The 24,996-nt window shown below is 39.5% G+C and overlaps 1 protein-coding gene across 1 annotated transcript in view; it reads right to left on the bottom strand.

The window, feature by feature from the left end:
- The window catches only part of LOC109912959 (L3MBTL histone methyl-lysine binding protein 3), a 135,833-nt gene extending 118,671 nt beyond the window's left edge, over positions 1–17,162 (bottom strand). The window contains exon 1 of the mRNA XM_048597043.1: positions 17,054–17,162. The gene's annotated coding sequence lies outside the window, so the exon portion shown is untranslated. The remainder of the gene's footprint in view (positions 1–17,053) is intronic.
- Between the last annotated feature and the right edge of the window lie 7,834 nt (positions 17,163–24,996).

The raw sequence follows: 24,996 nt of genomic DNA, 5'->3' as shown, positions 1-24,996 counted from the left end.
GAAACGTCAGCATTCCTGCTCCTCTGACGCTGCTTGGCCTGCTGTGTTCATCCAGCTCTACAATCTGTTATCTCAGGTTTAGACAGTGTTAGGTGGGAGATTGGTGACAATAATGCTCCTATTTCAATGCTTCTCTTGTTCTTGGGTATGGAGGCTGTGTGGCAGGAAGAAGGGGTCTTAAAGTAAACTTAACGCATTGCAATGTGTGCTAAGGCTGTACATATTGCAAAGTCTGCTAATGAGGGAGGGAATGAATATCCAGCCAGGTGTCCTAAATCGGCATACATTGTACTGTTCAGTACTGCTATCTGCTGGTGGAATTCACATATCACAATGGAAATGTAATACTGGACTTATGAGGTTATCACAGTTCCATTTTATTCATAGTTCATTCAAAACTCAAAATGTACTTGGAAGTAGTTTATATTGCAACAGATAAAAGAAGTGTACGCCACTGGAACATGTTATACTGGAGAACCGATAGTGGAAGTTCTCTTCCTACTGAGCTTGTGGGCTTGACCAAATTGCATGACACGAATCACTTATCTAACTAAAGCCAGCTCCCTGGCCTTCACATATAAAAGTGGATTTCAACATAGAATACTGCAGGTATCAGCACTAAAGAACTGATGGGGGCGGGGGTACTATTTTAGTAAGTGCACTCATAGGGTGGGGAGTTGAATCAATTCAATGCATTAACTCAAATTCAAGAGAGTTAAAAATTAACTCCCTTTCAGCACCATAGCAAGACCAGATATCAGACTGGTAGTGCATTGCTAGCACCAGATTAGTGACTTAATCTAATTCTAAACACAGGTTTCTTAATCTCAAGAAAAGTGATGGCTTCTCCAGATCCACCAAAACAATTGCCAGCCCAGGAGAAAGATGGTAATAATGACAAAGAATAGGATGATGGGCAGAAAAGTTTATTCTTCCTGATGGATTATGATACAGGAGAAAATGAGGACAGGCCACCCAGGAGTTCCGGCAACATAATCATGGCCCATAATCCTCAGCCCAAATCTCACCTCTCAGTACTTCCTTCTTCTCACCTGCTCAGATATTTTCACCCAGAGGCAACAGTGATTGAAAAAGCACAAGTAAATCTGACAAACATGGAGTAAATGAGAAAAATGCAGCTTTGTTTCTATCATCCACGGAGATGCTCATTATAAAGGCCTAGAGCCATGTAGTTTTCAGCAGAGAAAAATATTCAAAGAACATCATGGTTATGTGCAGGGTCTGGACTAAATCTGGCAAGATATGTGGCAATTGACAGGTTTACATTAAGATATCCAGGAACAAGATCTAGAGCTACAGCCAGCCACGATTCCCTACTGAGAACAAGCTGCCATGAGACAGGGCTAACCAGAGTCTCACAATCCATTCAGATGAATGGCCACCCATTTTAGCTTGCCCCTATGACAATGGTGGAATTGGTTGAAATAAAAGACACATGCAGCTAAGCAACAACAGTACAGTATTATAGTAGCTCAGCTTGTGTTTACTTTGAACTTTATTCATGTATGTTGTTCTTTGGTATTTATGGAGTGGAGTCATACAAAACGAAATAGGTGCATTTATTTGCTGCTGAGTTACATGTTCAGATGGTGGTTACTGGGATGTTGACGTATAGACTGAGTGTGCTGCTGTATGGTCAGGTTCTAGTTCACATATTGAATTAGAGAAATGTTTATCTGTAAATTGCAGTTGGGGGTTCGTGGGGGTGGAATGAGGGTTTAATGTAAGGTGGACTTCAGGTGATGAAATGCAGTCACCACAAGTCGTCAGGGTTTAAAGTACAAGATATCAATATCCTTTCACATACATTTTACTGTCTTAAGTAGCCCTTTAAAAGATGCAAACTGCATTTCCAAAAACAAATCTTAGATACATGGGTAGTAACAACTACTGATGCTGAAGTCTGAGATAACACAGTGTGGAGCTGGAGGAGCACAGAAGGCCAGGCAGCATCAGAGGAGCAGGAAAGTTGACGTTTCGGGTTGGGTCCCTTCTTCAGAAAAAGTGCATGGGTCATGTGACACTTCTCCGACGATATTGTACCGCTCACTCATAAGAAGATAACTCTCCATGGAAACCCAATGTGGACTGTCTTCCAGAAGCCCTCCACTCAACTATTACTCAATCCTAAAAAACAAGGTGATAATGACAACTTCCTGTATGTAGAATATTTTTAAAAATGTTACCACATTTAATTTGTGCATGGAGGATTTGTGCAAAACCCCAACATGGAGGGTTTTCTCAGTAGAAGCTTTCAAATCACAATCAAAACAGCCTGCACCTTTGGAAAGCTGGATGCTGCCATCTTGATAATGACTTTGTCTAGCGCCAAAATTGATGACTTAAGCCAGTCCCTTATAAATCCATCAGAAATGCCTGACCTCCTCCTCAAGAGGTCCTCACTGTCAGAAGTTTGAGTTGGGGGGAAGCATATGTGAGAAATCTCCTAGAGATCTCAGATTTAGGAACAATAAAAGTAAGTCCAGGATGTATTGGCAAAATTAAAAATCATTACTGAAACGCTACATTCTTCGTGCTCAGAAACAGGTTTTCACCACTCAGCCTCCAATATTATCAGGGTGAGTGAGTGGGCAACCACCAAATGACAGGCAAGGGATTCAAAATCAGACTTCCTCAACTTTTCCTTTCACTCAAGGACAGACAGGTTGCAACTTCCATTTAGCAACATGGAACTGAATTTTGGTACAGAAATTATTGCACAACTATTGACCAGTTCACAGTACTCACCATTATTGAGACATTTAAAACAAACCAGTACTTTTTTGTTGAGATGATAAAAATGTGTTAGAAGTTGCAAATGCTACAAGTCACTGGAAAACTTGTGTCACTCCATTGTGAGGGGTGCAAAAATGGGATTTTTCCACCCACCTCCTTTTGTGCCAAGAAACTGCTAGATTTGCAATAGAAGTGTGAAAGAATATCTGTGCCAAGATTCAAAGTTTGTATCTCATCTTAAAAGGACTCCATTAATGACATGATTTATGGTGCTGGCATGAAACTCAGTTTTGGGGGTTCAAAAATTTAGAACTTTGGAGGCTCATTATTGCGTGCGTGCAGTTGATCCACCAGATTATTTTGCATTTATTTCCTTGTTTTTTTCCCCCTTCAATTCCTTTCCTCTAATCTAATCTTTCTTCTCCTCCATTTTTTTTTTTTTAAAACAGTCAGAGACTTATACAGCACGGAAACAGACCCTTCAGTCCAACTCGCTCACACTGACCAGATATCCTAGTCCCATTTGCCAGTATTTGGCCCATATCCCTCTAAACGCTTCCTATTCATATACCTATGTAGATGCCTTTTAAAATGTTGTAATTGCACCAGCCTTGACCACCTCCTATGGCAGCTCGTTCCATACATGTACCACTCTCTGCATGAAAAAGTTGTCCCTCAGGTCCTTTTTAAATCTTTTCCCGCTCAACTTAAACCAATGCCCTCTAGTTTTAGATTCCCTTATCCTGGGAAAAAGTCCTTGCTATTCACCCTATCCATGTCTCTCAGAATTTTATAAACCTCTAATAAGGTCTCACCTTAGTCTCCGACATTCCAGAGAAAAAAACCCCAAGCTTTTTCAGCCTGTCTCTATGGCTCAAACCCTCCAATCCCAGCTTCATCCTTATAAATCTTTTCTGAACCCTTTTAAGTTCAACAATATCTTTCCTACAGCAGGGAATCTAGAATTGAATGCAGTATTCCAAAAATGGCCTCACCAGTGTCCTGTATAACCGCAATACGACATCCTAACTCCTCAATGCACTGACTAATGAAGCTAAGCGTGCCAAACGCCTTCACCGCCCTTTCTACCTGCGATTCCACTTTCAAGGAACTATGCACCTGCACCCCAGGTCTCTTTATTCGGTGATACTCCCCAGGGCCCTACCATAATTTGCCTTGTTTGTTTTATGAAAATGCAACACCTCACATTTATCTAAATTCAACTACATTTGCCACTCCTCAGCCCATTTCTTCTTTTGTATCTGATTTGAAACTAAGTCATCCCACTTAATTCTATATCATTAGGTCTGATTATTTTCTCCGATCTTAACTTCGTTAATAAAACATTTGATCACATGTTCAAAGATCTCAACCACTTGTTTACATTACTAGACCATTGCCAATTCACTTCCCAGAAATTGCAGTACATAAACACTACAATTTAAAAGAATGACAAAGACCAGTTCACAGCACTCATAGCAAGATGCCCAGCTCCAGTAACTGCTAGGTTGAGGTTTCACACTACTAGGTCTTTCTTAGTTATCTTTCTTTAATGGTCTATTGTTTGGTAACATACTGCCACCTGCTGAAATGTGTTATTTTGCTTTTCTATAGGAGAAATTAGGTTCATTTCAAATGTCAACACATATCACCACAAATGTATGTTAATTATAAAACAGTACCAAGATGATAATAAGGCTGTGATGGGAAAAAAAAAGGGAGTCTAAGAATCTTTTATCATTTTATCATCTCTTAAATCTTTAATTCATTTCATCAATTTACATTCAGGATAAGGTGTCCGTGATCACATTATCTTGACCAACAATGTGAACAATCTTTACATTGAATGGTTGAATCTATAGACTTCATCTAAATGATCTTATATTTCAAATTTTAAACTTTCCAACAAATGTATTTCTCAGAAACAGAAAGTTTTATTAGCTGTGTGCATGCAGTCTGCTACTGGGATGGGGGTGAGGGAGGATGTATGGGGGCAGGTGTAGCACTTTACTGGTACATCTTACAATCTAACTGTCCATCCACTGTGTCTGAAGCAACAGCATCTAAACTTTCTGACCCTTCCATTTCATCGAAATCCATCAAATCTTCCTCCTTAGCATTATCTTGACCAACATCGAGGCAACAAAAGAAACATATCAATTCATCCTCATTGTTTCCTTAAAGGATTCATCTCCAGTCCCATAAACCTTCACGATACCAATGCTCCTCTACTTCAGACCTGTTGAACATCACTGACTTTTACTAACCCGTACGATGACAAGGCCTGGTGTGGTGTCTGGGGGATGGGGTAAGGACATGTTCACAACACCTCATTTTCCATTTCGGAACCCTGCAGTCTTCAGGAATCCATATCGAGTTCCAATAATTTCAGGATTTAAGCACTTTCTCCCATGTCCTTATCCCAACTCCCACACATTAGACCTTATCATCACATGGGCTGCCATCACAAACAACCCATTATCAGCCAGCAACTGTCTCCATTAGTAGCTATTAATTCTCCCAGGCTCTGAACTCTATTTCCACCTATTGTTTACTACTACCACCACCCGCCAGCCCCCCTCCCCCAACTCTATCTTCTGCATAAATACCAACCTTTCCCTAGTTACAATCAGTTCTGAAGAAGGGTCACTGGACCTGAAATGTTAACACTGCTTTCTATCCACAGATACTGCCAAACCTGCTGAGTTTTTCCAGCAGTTTTTGATTTTGTTTCCGATTTCCAGCATTTGCAGTTCTTTGGGTTTTTTTGTTTAGAAGTTATTAACAAAACTGTATTAATTCTGGAATCTGCACATGCATTTCATTCATTATCTTTAAAGTGTTTTGGTCTTTTGATGACATGCATGAGCTGGTTGTTGTTGTTTGTCTGGTATCTGCTCATTATTGGGGTGATGTTCTTTCCCTGGGGAATGCCGACTGCCTGATTAAAGGAAGATTCAGATTCAGATCCAATGTCTCTGCTGGGTTAATGACTTCCACAGCATGTTGATCTGTTGTTGCTAGTTTTTTTTTGATTCAAATAAAAGCTGCTGCTTGTTTTGTGCCCCAGTACTGCTGCATATCCTAAACAGTGATCTTGCACAAATGTTCACAATCTGATGACAAATTCAGCAAGAATTTTGCTCAGTAGTTCACAAATCCAACAAATTATTGTACAGCTTCCAAATCCGTCAATTGCTGCATCTCTGCTATAATTCTCAACTTGTCAGGATCCAGGTTGAATCCTTTTGCTGACGGCACATGGCCTACATACTTGACTGGGGTGGGGGGGGCGGTATCTTAAGTTTCATATTTTTTTCCTTTTTATGTTATTTTCTCTCATGCTTTTGCTTCTACTGTTCTCTGATCACTGACTTCTGCTTTCACTTGCTTATCAGCTGCCAGTTCCTCAAAGAACAATTTTTTGACCTTATTTTGCTTTGTGATTATTTTTTTTTAGGACCTTTTGGGTCAATGAGGTCATGTGTTCTCTATCTTGTCTTTCAGACTGTACTTCAAAGGTAGGCTGGAACTCTCTTTGGCTGATGCTGAATTGGCCTTCACAATCTCATCCACTTGGATGTCTTCCTTGTCAATATCACCTAAGAGGATCTTTTTGATCCAAGAAGATCTTTATGATCTTCTGGGATCTTTTTGCAGTCAGTGTCTTAGCAGTCTATAAAAATGCTATATATCTGTGCTGGCACACGCAGAGTTAGTAGTTTAAGCTTTTGAGACTTTCTTTACCGGAAACAAGTGGATTTGGCTTAGTGGAACTCCATACGTGAACAAATAAATCAGGAACAGAACTCGGCCAGCTTTTTGTACCTGTCCCACCACTGAATAGGATCTTGGCTGAAATGACTAACCCCAAAACCACATGCCCATCTACTCTGATAACACTTCACACCCTTGCTTAACAAGAATCTATCTACTGCTGCCTTAAAACATTTAAAGACCCTGGATCGCTTCCTGAAAAAGGTGATAGAAGCCAAGACTCATGACCCTCTGTGAAAAGAAATTCACCTAATCTCTCTTTAAAAATCAGGGATTGCCAATCTAAAACAATGACAGCTAACTCTAGATTCTCCTAAAGAGGAAACACCCTCACCAAAGCTACTCTGTGTAGACCTCTCAGGAATTCATTCTTGTCCATCAATTTGCCTGTTATTTTTCTAAACTCCAGCAGCTAAAAGCTGAGCTTGACCACAGTTTGCTCACTCGACACCCCACCCATTCCAGCTATCACTCGAGTATGCCTCTCAGACCTACCTCCAACGCATTTACATCCTTCTGTAAAAACAGTGAACAAGACTGCACAGCATTCCATTGTAGGCAGAGCAGGCAGCATCCAGGCTCAAGTCCAGGGCCCCTCCGCTTTTCCTTTTATTTCCTGCTTTACTTGTTTTTGGAGAGAGCTCAGTCATGGAGGCAGCAGCAGCGACAGCATCAGCGTCCATAGCCCACAGCAGAGCAGCGGCTGTGGTTGGTGGGATTTTGACTGTCTGTGCAGGAGTGGCTGGTAAGTACGGATGGCAGCAAGGGACTCAGCCCAGTGCGGGGGACAGCGTGCCAACTGCTGTAGAAGGACTGTAATGTTGAATTTTTAACGTATTTCTTTATTTTTCTATTTTGTACCTAGGTACCTTTGTATCCAAAATGGTGCCAGGAATGCAACTTGTCCATTTTTCAGTGCACTCCTGTACACAAAACAATAAACCTAATTCATCATTCAATTTAGACAAGGCCTCATTGGTGCCTTTATAACCTTCCTGTCTTTGTACTCAATTCCCTTCACAATTAATGATAACATTCTGTTATCCTTCCTAATTACTTGCGGTACCTGCATATTAATCTTTTGCAACTCATGCAGAAGAACAACCAGATACTTCTGCATCTCACAGCTTTGCAATCTTTTTGCTAATATGCTTTTTCCTGCCAAGACGGATATGTTCACATATTATTATATTTCATTTGCCACATCTTTGTCCACTCATTTAACATAGATAGGATAGTGAAGAAAACATTTAGTAAGCTTGCCTTTTTGGTCAATGCATTGAGTATAGGAGTTGGGAAGGTCATGTTGGAGCTGTACAGGTCATTGGTTCAGCCACTTTTAGAGTACTGTGTGCAATTCTGGTCTTCCTGCTATAGGAAGGGTGGTGTGAAACTTGAAAAGGGTTCAGAAAAGAATTATGAGGACATTGCCAGGGTTGGAGGGCTTGAGCTAAAGGGAGAGGCTGAATAGGCTGAGGCTATTTTCCCTGGAACGTGAGAGGCTGGAGGAGTGACCTTATAGAAGTTTATAAAATCATGAGAGGCATGGATAGGGTGAATGGCCAAGGTCTTTCACCAGGGTAGGAGAGTCCAAAACTAGAGGGCATAGGTTTAAAAGGAACCTAAGAAGCAACTTTTTCATGTAGAGGGTGGTGCATGTATGGAAGAAGCTGCCAGAGGAAGTGGTGGAGGCTGGTACAATTACAGCATTTAAAAGGCATCTGGAAGGATATGTGACAGGAAGCGTTTAGAGGGATAAGGGCCAAATCCTGGCAAATGGGACTACATTAATTTTGGATATCTGGTTGGCATGGAAGAGTTGGACTGAAGGGTCTGTTTCCACGCTGTACATCTCTACATCTCTGTGTGTTGTATCATTTTGTAGCTTTGCGTCCTCTTCAAACATTATGTTCGTACTTATCTTTGTGCTGTCAGTGAATTTGGCAACCATTCTTTCTGTCTCTTTGTTTAAGTCATTTAAACTGTGAACAGTTGAGGTCCCAGCTCTAATTCCTGTGACACACAATTTGTTACATCTTCCCAATCAGAAAAGACCTATTCACACCTGTTCTCAGTCTGCTGTTAGCTAGCCAACCTTTTATCCATGCCAGTGTCACCCACTACACAATGAGCTGTTATTTTTCCACAATACCCTTTAATGTAGTGCCTTGTATCTTGAAATGCATTTACAGTAGACCCACTGGTTCCCTTTTATCCACAGTATGTGTTATCTCCTCAGGAGAACTCCAAGAGATTGGTCAAACATGATTTTTCTTTCACAAAACCCCAGTGACTCAGCTTGATTACCTTGAATATATCCAAGTGCCCTGGTTTAACCTCTTTAAATACAGCTAACATTTTCCAAAGTCAGTTCTAAATTCTGCAAATGCAATGGGAAGAATGTACCATCACTGGTCTTATTGGGATGAGTATCATTCCATCACATAGCCTAAATCTTGCTTTAAAAAGGAGTTTTTTTTTGGTTCAGACTCTTGGCAATTTTGCACAGGCCTGTAATGCTTACGAAGCACTGGCATTTGACATTACATTTACTTGATGCTCTCTTTCTGCAGTTGTCATTTTAACAGTTACAAATGATTTATCAACTTTAGAGTTGTAAGGCTAAGCTGCTATATAGTGTAGAATGATTCATCAGAATCTTCAGCTGACAGCTCTTCAGCAGCTATCTTTATTAACTTGTTTGCTTCTCATTGCTATACACTTGCACATGAAGTGATTCAGCTTCCTGCAGTTAAGCACTCCTTTCTACTATACTTGAAGTGCTTTCTTTTGTGAGATATCCTCAGCAATACTTACAGCCTACCCTCTGGCCTTGATTTCTCTCTCTCTGGCTCTTTTACAAATATTTCTTCCTTTTTCCAACATATTGTTCTCATTCAGCCTGGAGTGTCTCTCAACATAATGTAAAGTCTCATCTGTTAATGCATTAATACACACTGGCTGATGACTGACAACTTCAGAGCTTCTGCATAAGTCAGTAGCTTTCTTGAGAAAGTTTCTCTTCTCTGAGCAGATATGCTCTCATAGCAGAATCTCTAAGTCAATAATCTGTGGAGATCATATTTCAGTTTTTTTTTTAAAAACACTAAAAAAAACTATGAGACAGCTACAGAATTAAATGCAAAATTGTTACTCTTAGTTACTCAGTTCTGTTCACAGTGCTGGAGAAAGAGTGTTTCAAGTTGTAGTGCCACCAGTATCTTGGTGAGGAGCAATGAAACCAGACAGGAGTGATTTTGAAAGCTTTGAAAACATACTTAAACCCAATATTGATGTTTTAGTACATGTTTTAGTACCATCACATACTGGTCAACAGTCTCACTCTCTCTAGCTTTGATATTGAACACATGCTATCCATAAGTGACATCAATATTGGGTTTAAGTATGTTTTCAAAGCTTTCAAAATCACTCCTGTCTGGTTTCATTGCTCCTCACCAAGATACTGGTGGCACTACAACTTGAAACACTCTTTCTCCAGCACTGTGAACAGAACTGAGTAACTAAGAGTAACAATTTTGCATTTAATTCTGTAGCTATCTCATAGTTTTGGCACCGAGTATGAAAAAATTCCAACTTTGTCTCAAATCTGCTTTCATTTCCACAGCACCAGGGGGTGAAAAATTCAGAGCCAGAACTTCAAAAGTTAGAGGGCAGTTTTTAAATTCTCACAAAGTTTTTTTGAAAAAGAAATAGCATCTGGCCCTCTTACAACTCTGAAAATTCACCCAATCTCAGCTTCCCAGCTCTGATATCAAGTTGCAAGTAATATGTTTAATAGCTGTCAGAAATTAAAGGGAAAACAACCTACAGCAGAGGTAGAGGTCACACAACAATGGCATAACAGCCACTACACTGTGTGCAAATGCACTTTCTAAACACACACGAAACTCTGCAATTCCCTACCTAACTCACTCCACCCAACTTGATTGTCTCCTTTCAGGCACCCCTCCGAACCTACCTCTTTGTCAAAGCTTTGGTCACATTCCCTAATATCTCCGTGGCTTAGTGTCAAATTTTAAGCGCCTTTGCAACAATTTATTACATTAAAAGGTGTTCCATAAATATCAGCTGCGCTTTTAGCACACATTAGAAAATTCAGAGTAATTTTTGTTTTGGTTAGATCACACCATTTTTAATATTCAAAAACTTGAATTTGATTTCTCCTTCAATGTTTCACCCTTTATCAATTGGTAAGTATAAATTGTTCATGCTTGCACAGGCTAAGGAGTTGATTTCCATTTATTAAAGCATGGAATGGAAATAGTTCTGACTGACTTGTTATTGAAAAGCTTATCAAGCCTGTAGCAAAATGGTAAACTTCATCCTTGCAAGTCTGTTAAGAATCCATATTATTATTGGTTCATTACCCCATCAAAATACCTTCTCAACTAATATTTTCTATCACACATGATGATCCCTTATGATCATGTGTCATGTTAAAACAATGGAAGGGGGGATGGATTTAAAGGCCATACTAATGTTGGTATGTGTTGGATTGTCAAAGAGTAGTGCTAATTTTGGAAAATACCCTGCTGCACTATTCAATGAAATCAAGGATGATCCAATTTGCTATCTGTCCTCATATCCTTTCATTCCTTTATGAATGAAAATTCTGCCTAACTCAGTCTTCAATATTTTCAATAACCCAGCTTTCAATACACACGGATCCTCTATAATCACAACATTCTGTAATGCCTCTCCAGTAAGTAATATTCCTTTGATTCCCATCTCACTCTTCCCAAATGGATAACCTCCCATTTCTCCACGTTACACTCCATCTGCAAATTTTTTGCCTATTTAACTTGCATATATGCCTTTAACACTTTTGTTCTCCTCACAACTTGCTTTTCTATTTGTTTTTGTCTTGTCAGCAAATTCATTTAGAATGTACTTATCTCTTATACAAATCATGGCTATAGATTGTAAATAGTTGAGGGTCCAGCACTGATCCCTGGGGCACCCAATTAGTTACAGTTTACCAACCTAAAAGCAACCAATTTATCACATCTGTTTCCTGTTAGTTATCCAATCCTCTACGAATGCTAATATATAACCCACAACACCATGAGCTCGTGTGCAGTGATTTTTATGGCACATCTTATTGAACTCCTTTTGGAAATCCAAATACACTAGACCTGCTAGTACTTCTAAAACCAAGTTGCTCGCTCCATTATCAAGAAATCCTAATGAAGTGGTCAAACACAAAACCATGATCGTTCATCTGAAGTTATCACGCTCTAAATTATATTATAATCTTAAAATGGACGATAGCATTTTTCCAACATTAAGTTAACCAGCCTATAGTTTCTTGTTTTCTGTACCCTCATTCCTGGGCTAGAGGCATTAATTCTGACATTTTCCAATTCAATGGAATTTTGGAAGTTTACAATTCAATGCATCCATTCAGCAGCCACTTCTTTCAAGATGCTGGGTTGGATGCCATCATGTTCATCAGGAAGTGATAAACTAGTGGCATTGTCACTTTCCTAGTAATCTAAAGACCCAGGTTCAAAAGACACCATGGTAGATGGTAGAGTTTGAATTCAATAAGATTTGAAATTAAAAGTTTAGTGATAACCATTGTCAACTGATGTAAAATTCATCTGCCTCTCTAACGTCCTTTAAAGGACTCAAAACTGCCATCATGACCTTGTCCGACTTAAATGGGACTCTGGACCCACAGCAATGTGGTTAATTCTTAAATACACTCTGAAATAGCTTGACAAGCCATTCAGTCAGATCAAAACAGAAAAGAAAGTACACAATAGGAACAAAACCAGACAACCTAGCATCAATCTATAGACTGGAAACAACAACAACAGCAAACTCAAGCTACCCAGTACTCCTTACTAAATATCTGTGGGGCCCAGAATTGCCAGAGTTATCTCACAGACTAGTCAATACACAGGCAAACAAAATCATACTCATTAAATCACACCTTACATACCTTGTCTAAAAAAGCACCTTCAGCAGAAGAGGTGGCAGCACATTGGTATACAGTCAGAAAAAAGTCACCCTTAAGAGTACTCAACATTGGGTCAAGATGCCATTAAGTCTCACGGCATCAGGTCAAACATCAGCAACACGTACATTCTCCAAGGCTCCTTAAACAGCACCTTCCACCACATGACAACTACCACCTGGAAGGACAAGAGCAACAGCTACATTGTAACAGTACCATCTGCAACTTCCTACCAAACCACTCATCATCCTGCCTTTGAAATACAATCATCATTCGTTTAGTCCCGCTGGGTCAAAATCCTGGAACTCCTTCCCGAACAGCACTGTGGAGCACGTACACAAAATGAACTGCAGTAGTTCTAGATTGCAGCTCAGCACCTGTTTCTCATGGGATCCCAAGGCTGGGCAATAAGTGATAGCCCACAAGGCAATCCACATCTCACGAATAGATATTAAAAACCTGTCAGCCTATCGTCCCATTAGTACACCCATAACTGGAGTTTCTTTCTAGTGGTATTGATTCTTTTCAGTTAATTTGCCCTGCTTGTCCACAGATTTTTGTGACATCTACCATAACGATTGATATAAAGTTCTTGATTAAAGACTGTCCCGTTTCCTTATTTCCCAGTATTAATTCTCTAGTCCCATCCTTCAGCTCCCTTCCTTTTATTAAAAACTGTAGAAGCTCTATTATTTCCAAAAAATTTCACCCTAGTTTACTCTCAAATTCTAATTTCCCCCTTTTTTAAAAAAAATGCAACTTTCCCTGAATTCTAAACTGTTGCCAGTGTTCTGCCCTACCAATCTTCACAGTATTGGCAATTTTTCTTTCAATTGGATATCATCCTTAAATTTTCGTAGTTGTCAAAGACGAAGCATCTGTCTTGTAGTATCTTTCTTTCCTCAACAGAATGTATATTTGTTGAGTGTTATGAAAAATCTCCTAAGATATCTGGTATTGCTCAACTGTAGAAAATAATTAAAAAGGAATACCAATTTGATAGCAGTGATTACATAAAAGTAACTCTAATACACATACATTAGAAACTTGAAGGGCACAGATTAAGATGCGTGGCAGCCCAGCAATGCCTAGGCATCAAAAACATCACTTCTTAGAAATCCAGCAGGCTGCCCATTTTAATCATGAGATTTTCACAACAATGGAAAGGATTCATTTTGTCTAGATTAAACTGTGATACAAGGTAATGAAGCCATTCAATCACTTTTCAACAATCTCTCCACAAATCATATTTCATTTCAACTTTTACATATGTTCAATTCATCATTTTTAAACAAATCTACTGCTTAAAGTTGATTGTAAAACCTACTTTCAATAATAAATCTAATGAAATATGCTAGCCCAAACTTTACATCACAGCAAAGATGCATCTCATTACTTTAATCACGCTCTCACATGATTTCAGGTGCATCATAAGGTATGGTAGTACCAGACTTACTCAGTCATAGTAATTTGTATCTGCCTTAGCTACTCACAATACTTACAGCTCCACTGTGGTTTAGTACACTATGCGAATTTAAAGCAAAATAACACATTATCATTTTGTCTCTTCTTTTTAAATTTGATTCAAAAACCTGTTTGCCACAGACGTGCGGTGACAGAGTCCTTGTATCTGAAATACACAGATTGCTGTTCAGTAGGAGAATCAGGGTTATGGAGAAAGGACAGGAAAGTGGACGTAAGGAATATCACATCAACCTACTGGATGGTAAAGCAGGATCAAGGGGCTGAACTCCTGTTCCTGTTCCTTGTGCTTATGGTTGTCTGATCCTTCATTCAAGTATGACATGACAAATTCCAATCAGACAATTGTGAGGTCAGCTGAAATAGTTTGTTAATACCCTCAAGTAATGATTGTGGATTGACAGCAGTATGTGCTGCTGTGATTCTCCATGCAACCAAAAAGCTTGCCAGCTTTCTCAACGTAAAATATGAACTAAAGAATAGGTACAGGTAATAGCGTCAAAGAGTGATAAGTATTCATGAAAGTGTACTCAAAGGAGGTAGTCAGCTGCTTCAAAAAGTAAAACTGAAAAACAAGTGGTCTTCTCAAAAATTTTGAAAGAGAAATCAGTACATTGAGCCACTGAAAGGCCCAAGTTTGATAAAAGAACCTTGTACATAAAATAAACAAGACAATATTCCTCCGAGAAACCAATTTGCCGACAGCAACTTCCTTCCTCCATAAACTATCACTCATTTAAGCAACTGTTGTCGAACTCAGTGCAGCATTTGGGACAAAGCCAATCTAACACAAAGGAGAACGTCATTCGATCAATTGTTCACTCTAGCAAATGGTGTAGTGGGTTTGCTAAGCCACATATAGAGCAGATAGGCATTGAATAAATGCTGGATAATGCAACAAATTTGGTAATTACAAATTTGGACGAGTGAATACCTTATAGTTGTAACTAACTGTCAATTTCATCTGATGCAAGACAATAAAGCTCACTCATTTCCTTGTTAGTCACAGTTATCATTAGAAGAAAATATCTGTATTTTGGAATTTCATCATGAGACAAAAATAAACAATAAGGAGATGGACCTCAACTCCAGCAGAACATTTGTATTTTCAATGTGATCTGACTTAATTGTAGCACCAAGACAAAACAATTAAACAAAAACTAGTGGTCCCATTCCTCACTGATCAAATATGATGAAGAACACCAGCAGAAAATCAGAAAAAGGACTGTGTCTTTTGTCAAATTCCTCCAACGTTCATCAAGTGTGATAGTTTTGGTGGAACAATATAGTTTGAAACTTACTTTGAGTTTGTTAAAATTATTTATTTAATACAATCAACAGCAAGTAAATATTCCAACAGTATTTCTCCAATCCTGAAAGACAGCCTGGAACAGTTTCCCCAGTGGCATGTGAATCAGTGGCAAATGTACTCAGCTCATGCTTGTATCAATCAGAACACTTAACTCAAAAGAATGCATAGTGGACTGGGCTGTCCCGATTAAAAGATGATTTCTGACTGTTTCAGCAATAAATAAAATTACACTAATTGAAGGATAAAACAAAACGCGTGCAAACAGTGCCTTTAAATGTGAACAATTAACTTCACATATTTACCTTCAAACACAATCGCCTCATCCTGACAGCCAAATATACTATCCTTCCCTGCACCTCTAGACAAAAACCATTTGAGGTCGCTCTGCATTATCTTTTAAAAAAAGATGTTTTGTACTTGAAAGTTTCCAGAATGCACTCAACTATGCACAGTAGTTTCAAATAATGAACACAAAAGAAAATGCATTTCAGTTACATACTTACTGTCGTTATTAACAGCGTTCGCACCCAATTTACCGAAAAAATGAATATGAATTAACGTTACTTGAAACAACCCTGGAGATAAATAAATGAAACTTAAATTTTATATATAACGTCGTCAGACTTTCCTCTTGTCAAGTCCGAGGTTCATTTGATAGAAATTTAAATTCGTGGATATCAAGTGAGTTTTAGATTATAAATTGTGTAGCTAATCCTTACACTGTCAATCAGCCTAGGTACCCGATTAACAAATAGAAAAAAAAACTTAACCTACTGGAGGATTTAATAATTTAAATGTGCATCACAATTGCGTGCACTTCCTGAAAAAAACTCGGTAGTTTCTCTCCATGCCTGGACTCTACCTATATCTATTTTCCCCCCTCTTTCTTTCCAACCCCCCCATTCTCTCTCTCTCTCTCTCTCTCTTTTGCAGAATCCACCCTGAGATTTCTCTTCCTCAAACACTTCTTGTATTTTATTTGGGCAGTTTCTCAACATCTCGTTCTTTCCAACCCCCCCTCACATTCTCTCTCTCTCTCTCTCTCTCTTTTGCAGAATCCACCCTGAGATTTCTCTTCCTCAAACACTTCTTGTATTTTATTTGGGCAGTTTCTCAAAATGGCGGAGTCTATATTCCTGTAAAGGCCTAAAAAGGAGACACGTTGCATTTTAAAACGTGAATTTGTTGCATCCCTTTCTCTTTTAGTAAACAAAAAAAGGGGGGAATGAGAGAGCGGCGCGGAAACATTGTATCGAGCGGCGGCTCGCTCCCATTCCAATGGAAGCCTCGCACTTTGCCCGGGTTCCATAAAATGGTCTGTGTCACAGGAGAGTTCAGTGTTTGTAATAATTATTATAATCTCCAACTATCAACACTCATCATTCACCGGCACTGCTCAAACACTATTTCCCTCTCTATTTAAATTAGTTTTTCTCCCCGTTATTAATCATTTATTTCTAATTGCTAAGGGGGACTTGTGCTGCTCTGCAGGCAGACACACACATACAGTCCCCGGCCACTCGCTTCTCTGCAACTACTTTTATTTAAGTTGCACCAAATGCAATTAGGATAAACGCCAGGGAGTGGAGTGGGGTTTTTAAAAAAAGGAATTGAGGGGAGGAGGGAGGAAGTTAAATTCCCAGCCCGGCGGGAGGGGCCACCTAGATACACCATTCGTTGTCTGAGAGCTTTTGCTCCTGGCTTATTTTCTTTTTAAAATTAAAAATTACACCGTTTCTTACCCAAATTCTGTCACGAGTAGCAAATTTCCAGGTCGCCAGTGCGCACGCGCGCGGGACAGCTGCTCGCAAGGAACTGCAGAGCAAGAGAGGAAAAAAAACTAGACACTGAGGCACTCACCCACCTTCTGTGGGCTTTCTTGTAAACGTCTGCCTTTCAATCGCGTTTATTTCTCATTTCCATATTATTGCTGTCTCATTTTGACATCCAACTTTATCAGCCCATTAAGTACATTGTAATTAAAATGCGTGCACTAATTCAAAACCTGGACGCTGTTTATCCTCAGGATGTAATGTATTTCCGAAGAAAGGAACTTGCATTTGTAGGCTTAGTTATTTGAAGGCAATGATTCCTCTGACTCATTTTTGTCTGTGTGCGTCTGTGTTGATCTAAGTTACTATTGACTGCAAAGGCTGATTTTCGTTTTGGTCAACTGAGTGAACTACATTTTATTCAAAGTGCACTGCCTTTCATTTCCCCCTGTTTTGTGACGTTTTATTTGCAAATATTCGTACCTCTTTTAAGGTCCAAATAGAATGGGGGAAATGAAAACAACACTCATTCAGTTGTAAAAACTGGTATTGCTGAACATTGAAGTAATTTTGGCAGATAATGCTGGAATTTTGGCTGAAATCACTGAAAATTTAGTTAGGAAGTGGAAACTGAGGGACAGTTGTTCACTCTAAGGTGTATTTTCTTAATAACCTATCAGATGTTTTCTCACAATGAAGTACAAATAGAGGTTTTTAAAAATTTTCTTCAATAAATGAAGCTTTTTTCACCCTCAATCCATTTTTCATCAGTTCATAGGCTATGAGTATCACTGGCAAGGCTGACACAATAGATGAATTACTTCACGCAGTCCATCCTTTATGTTCTTACATAGGTCCTGGCCTAACTCAAGTTTTACATAAGAGACTCTTGAACCACTTAAGAGGGAATAGCAGCTAAAGTGATTAACTATTGGTTGCTTCATGGCTTTAATGCTTAAGAGCACTTTCTAAAAAGTGGGTTTGAATTAAAGAAGGGGTTCACCCACACCTATCAGAGGCAAGGACCCCTGTTAGGAAATCTACCAGGTTTCAGAGCTGGTGCTTCAATTTCCAGTTGTCATTCTGTCTAGACTCGGGTCTGAACCCAATGCTCCTAACTGCAAGATGGGAAGATTATCACGGCTCTATTTGTTTCTCTGACTGGGCATGAACAACATGGTAGAGGCCAACAAGTGTTTAAAAACATAGATTCCATTTGAGCAGAATCCAGATAAAATCACCAGTGCCACAGCAAAAGGTCAGAGAATTTTAATGTCAGTGAGTTCACCAACAAAGCATTAACTTGCATTTATCTAGCAACTTCCTGAACTAAAACAACAGATGTGCTTCAGAGGAGCACTATAAAGCAGAATTAGATATTCAGTCAGATTAGGAGAATGAGAACAGATGATTAAGTGCTTGGGTCCTGATTTTCATTCCCAGGTCAGATATGCAGAGTTAGGAGAAATGCCAGTTTGCTGCCCTTTGAAAATGGCCACCTGCACTTTCAATTTTTGGTCTAGCAGGCTGGGCTGGATTGAGAGGTGGGGCAGGTGACCCAGAGGAGTTCAGGAAGCTGCCTGGTTCCTGAGGCACTCTGGGCAGAAAGCCTGCCTAGTGACTCTGGCACTGTTTAAAGTTTAAGAATAAACTTTAAAACAAAAACAGCCCTCATTCCCCATGCCCCCATCCATACAAACATATGCCCCTGTTTGCTTCTGTATGACCCCACCATAGCCCCTTGCCAATTTATGTCCAATTACCCATCACTGATGTCTCACTTACCCTCTATGCCAAAGGTGCCCATCTACCTAATTCCATGGCTCCATATATGTCTTTTACCCCAACTGCTGTGGTGGCCCTTATACCTTTTATACCAATTATTTTACACCCACCTCCCATGTCAACTCACCTGTTGTGCAGCATGGTCATTCATCAGGAGGGAAAATAAAGTTACCAGTATATCGATGATGTCACTGTTGAAACCAAAACCACTTTTATTGATTTAAAAAATCCAATATACTGTTTAACTAAATTATGTATGTTAACAAATACTACACTTGTGTTTCAACGACTTGTGTAAATAAGCATGTAGCTTGAGAATTCAATAACCTACGTAAATAAACATTTTTAAAAGCTCTGACTTAGGCATTTAATCCTTTACATCAACAAACATTTCAATCAAATAAGTAGTTGGAGCTGTCCATCAAAAGGCACCCCATTGTGTCGATGATATTTTAGGCAATCAGTAAAGCAGCACAAATTTAAAATGGCTTTATGTGGGAAGGCACTTTGAAATAGTGGACACTTTTTCATAACTTTACATTGTTTGGATATTTTCTTGAAAATTTTGCAAACCTAATGTATTTATGTACTTTTTAATTCATAAGCATATCATTTTCTATCCCAAAGGGTACCTTACCTCTCCAAAAGGGAAAAAAATATTAATCTCTCTGACCTCTACCCTTTGCACTCGCTCTCATGCTCATCCCCACACTTTTCCAAACCTCACCCATGCCAACTCATGAAACCAAATGTCCCATGCATCCCGATGTCTATCATATTCATATGCCAAGCCAGTGCCTACTTCCACCTGCTACCATTTCCCTCTTCACCTACTATGTTAGCTAATTAAGTATCCTGGGTGAAACCAGCTCCAACAACGGGAAGCTTAACACCACTCAGGACAAAGCAACTTGCTTGATTCGATTCCCTCTAACAAGAGCAGCACTTATACAGTTAATGGTAGGGCCCTGGGTAGTGCTGTCAAACAGAGACACCTAAGGATTCAGGTACATAGTTCTTTGAAAGCTGTGCCACAGGTAGACAGGGTAGTTAAGAAGGCATTTAGTACGCTTGACTTCATTGCTCAGACCATTGAGTATAGGAGTTCGGATGTCATGTTGAGGTTCTACAGAACGTTGTGTAGGCCACTTTTCAACAACTGTGTACAGTTCTGATCTGATATAGGAAGGATATTATTAAATTGGAGATGGTTCAGAAAAGATTCACAAGGATGTTGTTAGGAGGGTTTGAATTATATGGATAGGCTGGGACTTTTTTCACTGGAGCATAGGAGCTTTAGGGATGACTTTATAGATGTTTATAAAATGATGAGGGGCATAGATAAGATGAATAGTAAAGGTCTTTTCCCTAGGATGGGGAAGTTCAAAACTAGGGTACATATTTTTAAGGTAAGAGGAGAAAGATTTAAAAGGGAATAAAAACGGAAAGAACTGCGGATGCTGTAAATCAGGAGCAAAAACAAAGTTCCTGGAAAAGCTCAGCAGGTCTGGCAGCACGCGTGAAGGAAAAAGCAAAGTTAACGTTTCGGGTCCGGTGACCCCTCCTCAGAACTGATTTAAAAGGGATTTAAAGATTTGAAAGGGACCTGAGGGGCAACTTTTTCACACAGAGGACCGTTAGTATGTGGAAGGAACGGCCAGAAGAAGTGGTAGATGCAGGTACAGTTACAACATTTAAAAGACATTTAGACAGCTACATGAATAGGAAATGTTGAGAGAGATATGGGCCAAATGCAGGCAAGTGGGATTAGTTTAGTTTGGGAATCTTGGTTGGCATAGATGAGTTGGACTGAAGGGTCTGTTTCCGTGCTGCATGACCTGTATGATTAGGAATATTCAAAATGTTTTGTGTGAGGAAAATTGTGTCTCACAAACTTTGATTGTGTTTTTGGGGAGTTACCAAAAATATTAATGATGGCAGAGCAGTAGACATTGTTTGTTTGGATTTTAATAGAACCTTTGACAAAGTTTCTCATGGTGGACTAATTAGTAAAGTTTGGTCACATGGGATTCAGGGTGAGCTTGCCAATTGGATAGGTAATTGGCTTAATGGCAGGAGACAGACAGTCACGGTGGAGGGTTGCTTTTCAGACTGGAAGCCTGTGACCAACGGTGTTCCACAGGGATTGGCCCTGGGTCGTCATTTGTTTGTCATTTATGTAAATGATTTGGATGAGAATATAGAAGGCATGGTCAGTACATTTGCAGATGACACCAAAATTGTTGGCATTGTAGACAGTGAAGAAGGTTTTCTAAGATTTTTTCGGGATCTTGATCAAATGGGTCAATGGGCTGAAAAATGGCAGATGTAGTTCAATCTGGATAAGTGTGAGGTATTGTATTTTTGTACAACAAACAAGGGTTGGGCTTGTATAATTAATGATAGGGCCTTGGGTAGTGTTGTAGAACAGAGGGACCTAGGGGTGCAGGTACTTGTTTTTTTAAAGTTTGTGTCGCATATAGATAAGATGGTTAAGAAGGCATTTGGCATGCTTGCCTTCATTGCTCACTCCTTTGAGTATAGGAGTTGGGATGTTATGTTGAGTTTGTACAGGACATTGGTGAGGCCTCTTCTGGAATACTGTGTCAAGTTCTGGTCATCCAATTATAGGAAGGATATTATCAAGCTGGAGAGGGTTTAGAGGAGATTTACCAGGATGTTGTCAGGTATGGAAGATTTGAGTTATAAAGAAAGGCTGGATAGGCTGGGACTTTTTTCACTGGAGCCTAGGAGGTTGAGAGATGACCTGATAGAAGTTTATAAAATAATGAGAGGTATAGATAGAGTTGATGGTAGTTGTCTCTTCCCTGAGACAGGGAATTTCAAGACTAGGGGGCACATTTTTAAGGTGAGAGGAGGGAGATTTAAAAAAGACATACAAGGATTTTTTTTTACACAGAGGGTGGTTCGCATGTGGGATGAATTTCATGAGGAAGTGGTGGATGTGGGTACAATTACAACACCAAAAGACATTTGGATTTGGATGGATACATGAATAGGAAAATTTTGGAGGGATATGGGCCAGGAGCAGGTAGATAGGACTAGATTAGTTTGGGATTATGTTCTGCATGGAGTGATTGGACCAAAGGGTCTGCTTACGTACTGTATGACTCTATGACTCAACGTCCTCCACTACTGACACACAGTGACAAACTGCAAAATGTAGGAGCACAAGCAGGTCATTTAACAAATCAAGTCTGCTCCACCATTCAATGAGATCATTGCTGATCTGATAATTGTCAACTCTACTTTCCTGCCCAACCCCATTCCCATAACCCTGAATTCACTTTCTGAATAAAAATCTGTCTGTCTCAGCCTTGAATAAACTGAACAACCAGCATTGACAGCCCTCTGCAATAAAGAATTCTACAGATTCACTACACTCTGAAAAATGAAATACCTCCTCATCTCTATCTTAGATGGGTGAAGTTCTCACTCTGGTGCTGCACTTTCCTACAAGTGGAAATAATATCTCCATATCTACTCAGGCAAGCCCCTAGGAATATTATATGTTTCAATGAGGTCCCTTCCATTCTTTTAAACTTCAGTGAGTACAAACCCAATTTATTAAACTTCTCCTCAGAAGAAAATCCCTCCATACATGGAATCAACTAAATGAATCTTCTCTGGATTACCTCCAATGTCTGTATATCTTTCCTTAGATAAGAGGATTAAAATTGCTAACTGTATTCCAGGTGCAGCCTAATTAATGCCTTGTATAACTTTAGCAGACCTCTCTATTTTTATATTCCATTTATTTTGAAATAAAGATCAATTGTCCATTTTCCTTCCCTATTATCTGCTAAACTTCGATGCTTGCTCTTTATGATTCATATAAGAGGACACCCCCAAATCCCTTTGTGCGGCAGCTTTGTGCAGTCTTTCCCCACATTAATAATATTTAGCTCCTCTATTCGTCCTGCCAAAATACATAATATTACATTTTCTCACATTACATTTTGTCACATAAATTCCATCTGCCAAGTTTTTGCTGACTCACCCAACCTGTCTATGTTCCTCTGCAGACTCTTTGTGTCATCCTCACCACTAGCCTTCCCACCTATTTTTGTGTTGTCTGCAATCTTGACAATAGCACATTCATTTCCATCATCCAAGTCACTAATATATATATATATAGTAAATAACTACAGTGTGTACTATTCACAAGACATGCTGCAACAACCTGCCAAGGTTCTTTAAACAGCATCTTCCAAACCGATAACCTCACCCAGCAAGGAGGATAAAGGCAGCAAATATGTGGGAACACAAGTTCTCCTCTAACCAATGCATAATGCTGACTTGAAACTATATCACCTTTCCTTCATCGTCACTGGTTCAAAATCCTAAAACTCTCACCATAATAGCAATCTGATTGTCTCTACAGGCCAAAGACTGCACCAGTTCTAGCAGGCAGCTCAGAGCTTCTCAAGGAAAAATACTAAAGGGCAACAAATTTTGGCCTAATCAGTGATGCCCACGTTCCATAAATGAATAAAATAAATAGACAAGTACCCATGCACATAAAAAAAGTAGAGTTCTATTACTTAAATTTCATGTGTGCTGACTACACACAATGGAGAAAAGGAATTCATTCGTAAAGACACATTTAATATTTGTTGATGCTTCTTGACAGGCCATGACCTCTTGACACTTTTTCAAAGGCCTTGACAAGTTAAACAGTTTCAAGGGGTTTATGCACCATTTACGCACAATTTTCTGGATAGTTATCGATTCTAATGAACAGCTGACCCCCAACCGCAAAGGATCCCTGATATCCCCCTAAAGCATATTACTCCCCACCACCAGGATAATAGCCCTGGCATCAGTCCTCTGGGTGGCCTGGGACCGAACCAGCTGGGATACCTTGCTCTTCAAAGGGTTACCCTGGCTAACCAAGAGGAATGCACTGAGGACAGAAGTGCTCTTATCCCGTCCAATCTCAACACCCAGGCTCTAGTCACCAGGGGTTCCAAAATCCATAAATTTCTGAAAGTCTTTTGCTACCTAATTCAGCATGCAAATATCAGTTTGTTAAATAAGTGAAAGCTTTTTATAGCACTGTAGGCCGTAACTCTTTCTCACTTGGTTCAGCATGGCTTTCCTAGATGTCTCCCTTTGTCTCCTTTTGTTGAAAAGCAGTTGTTGTTTCGAGATGTCTCCATCGCAGTTTCTGATTACTCTCTTCAAAATGGCTGTTTCCAGCCAACTTTGATGACAATCTTCATGAATCATTGTTTCACAAAGCAAAGTCAATTTTAATGGAATTTCTTGTGATGTCCATCTCATCTCCTACCAGCTGTTACAGAAGTTTTTCATTTTTTACAGAAATATAATCATGAAAGAGTTGAAGAACCCAGATGTTAATACATATGTCGGGAGCAGGTGGGACTTGAACCGAGGTCTCCTGGCCCAGAGGTAGGGACATTACCACTGCTTTTGATAGTTCAACAGAGTGTCCTGAAGCCCATGAATTATTTAATGTGTTTTCTGATTGACTCCTGAAACAATCCAGCTGGATTATCCCCTACTGACTGCAGATAAATCATGTGGCTTTCACTGCATACTCTGTAAGATTTTTGATTTCATTTTAAAGATAGACTATATTTCTTTACAAAATAGATAGTATTATGACTACTCATTCATGGGATGTCTGAAATGTAGGAATAAATGGGGACCTCAAGAGAAGTGGCAGCGAGGGACTATCTGTGTACATATAAAAACTGATATTGTATTTTTTGATGTTGTTTTGAATGGACAGCTTGTCAAAACAGTGTGAGAGTGGAAATAGAAGCTATTGCAGGAAATTCTTTGGCTGCAATTATAAAGTAGAACTAGGCTAGTGCAGTCACACACAGTTGGATGACAGTGAAGAGCCAGTGAAGAGGAGGATGATTTGACCAGGGTTCTCAAAAGCTGCAGACATATTGAAGATGATAAGGAGGACTGGTTTCTCCTTGTCACAGTAACATGGGATGTCATTCATGACTTTGATAAGAACAGTAGAGGGTGAGTCCTGTTCAAAGCGATTGGAAAAGGGAGTTCCAGGAAAGATGGGCAGCAACAAGAAAAGTTCAAGGACTTTGGAGGGGGAAGAAAGGCTTCAGATG

This window comes from Rhincodon typus, chromosome 5 (genome assembly GCF_021869965.1).
Source record: "Rhincodon typus isolate 14 chromosome 5, sRhiTyp1.1, whole genome shotgun sequence".
NCBI classification, from domain to species: Eukaryota; Metazoa; Chordata; class Chondrichthyes; order Orectolobiformes; family Rhincodontidae; genus Rhincodon; species Rhincodon typus.
This window is presented reverse-complemented; position numbering and strand designations above follow the sequence as displayed.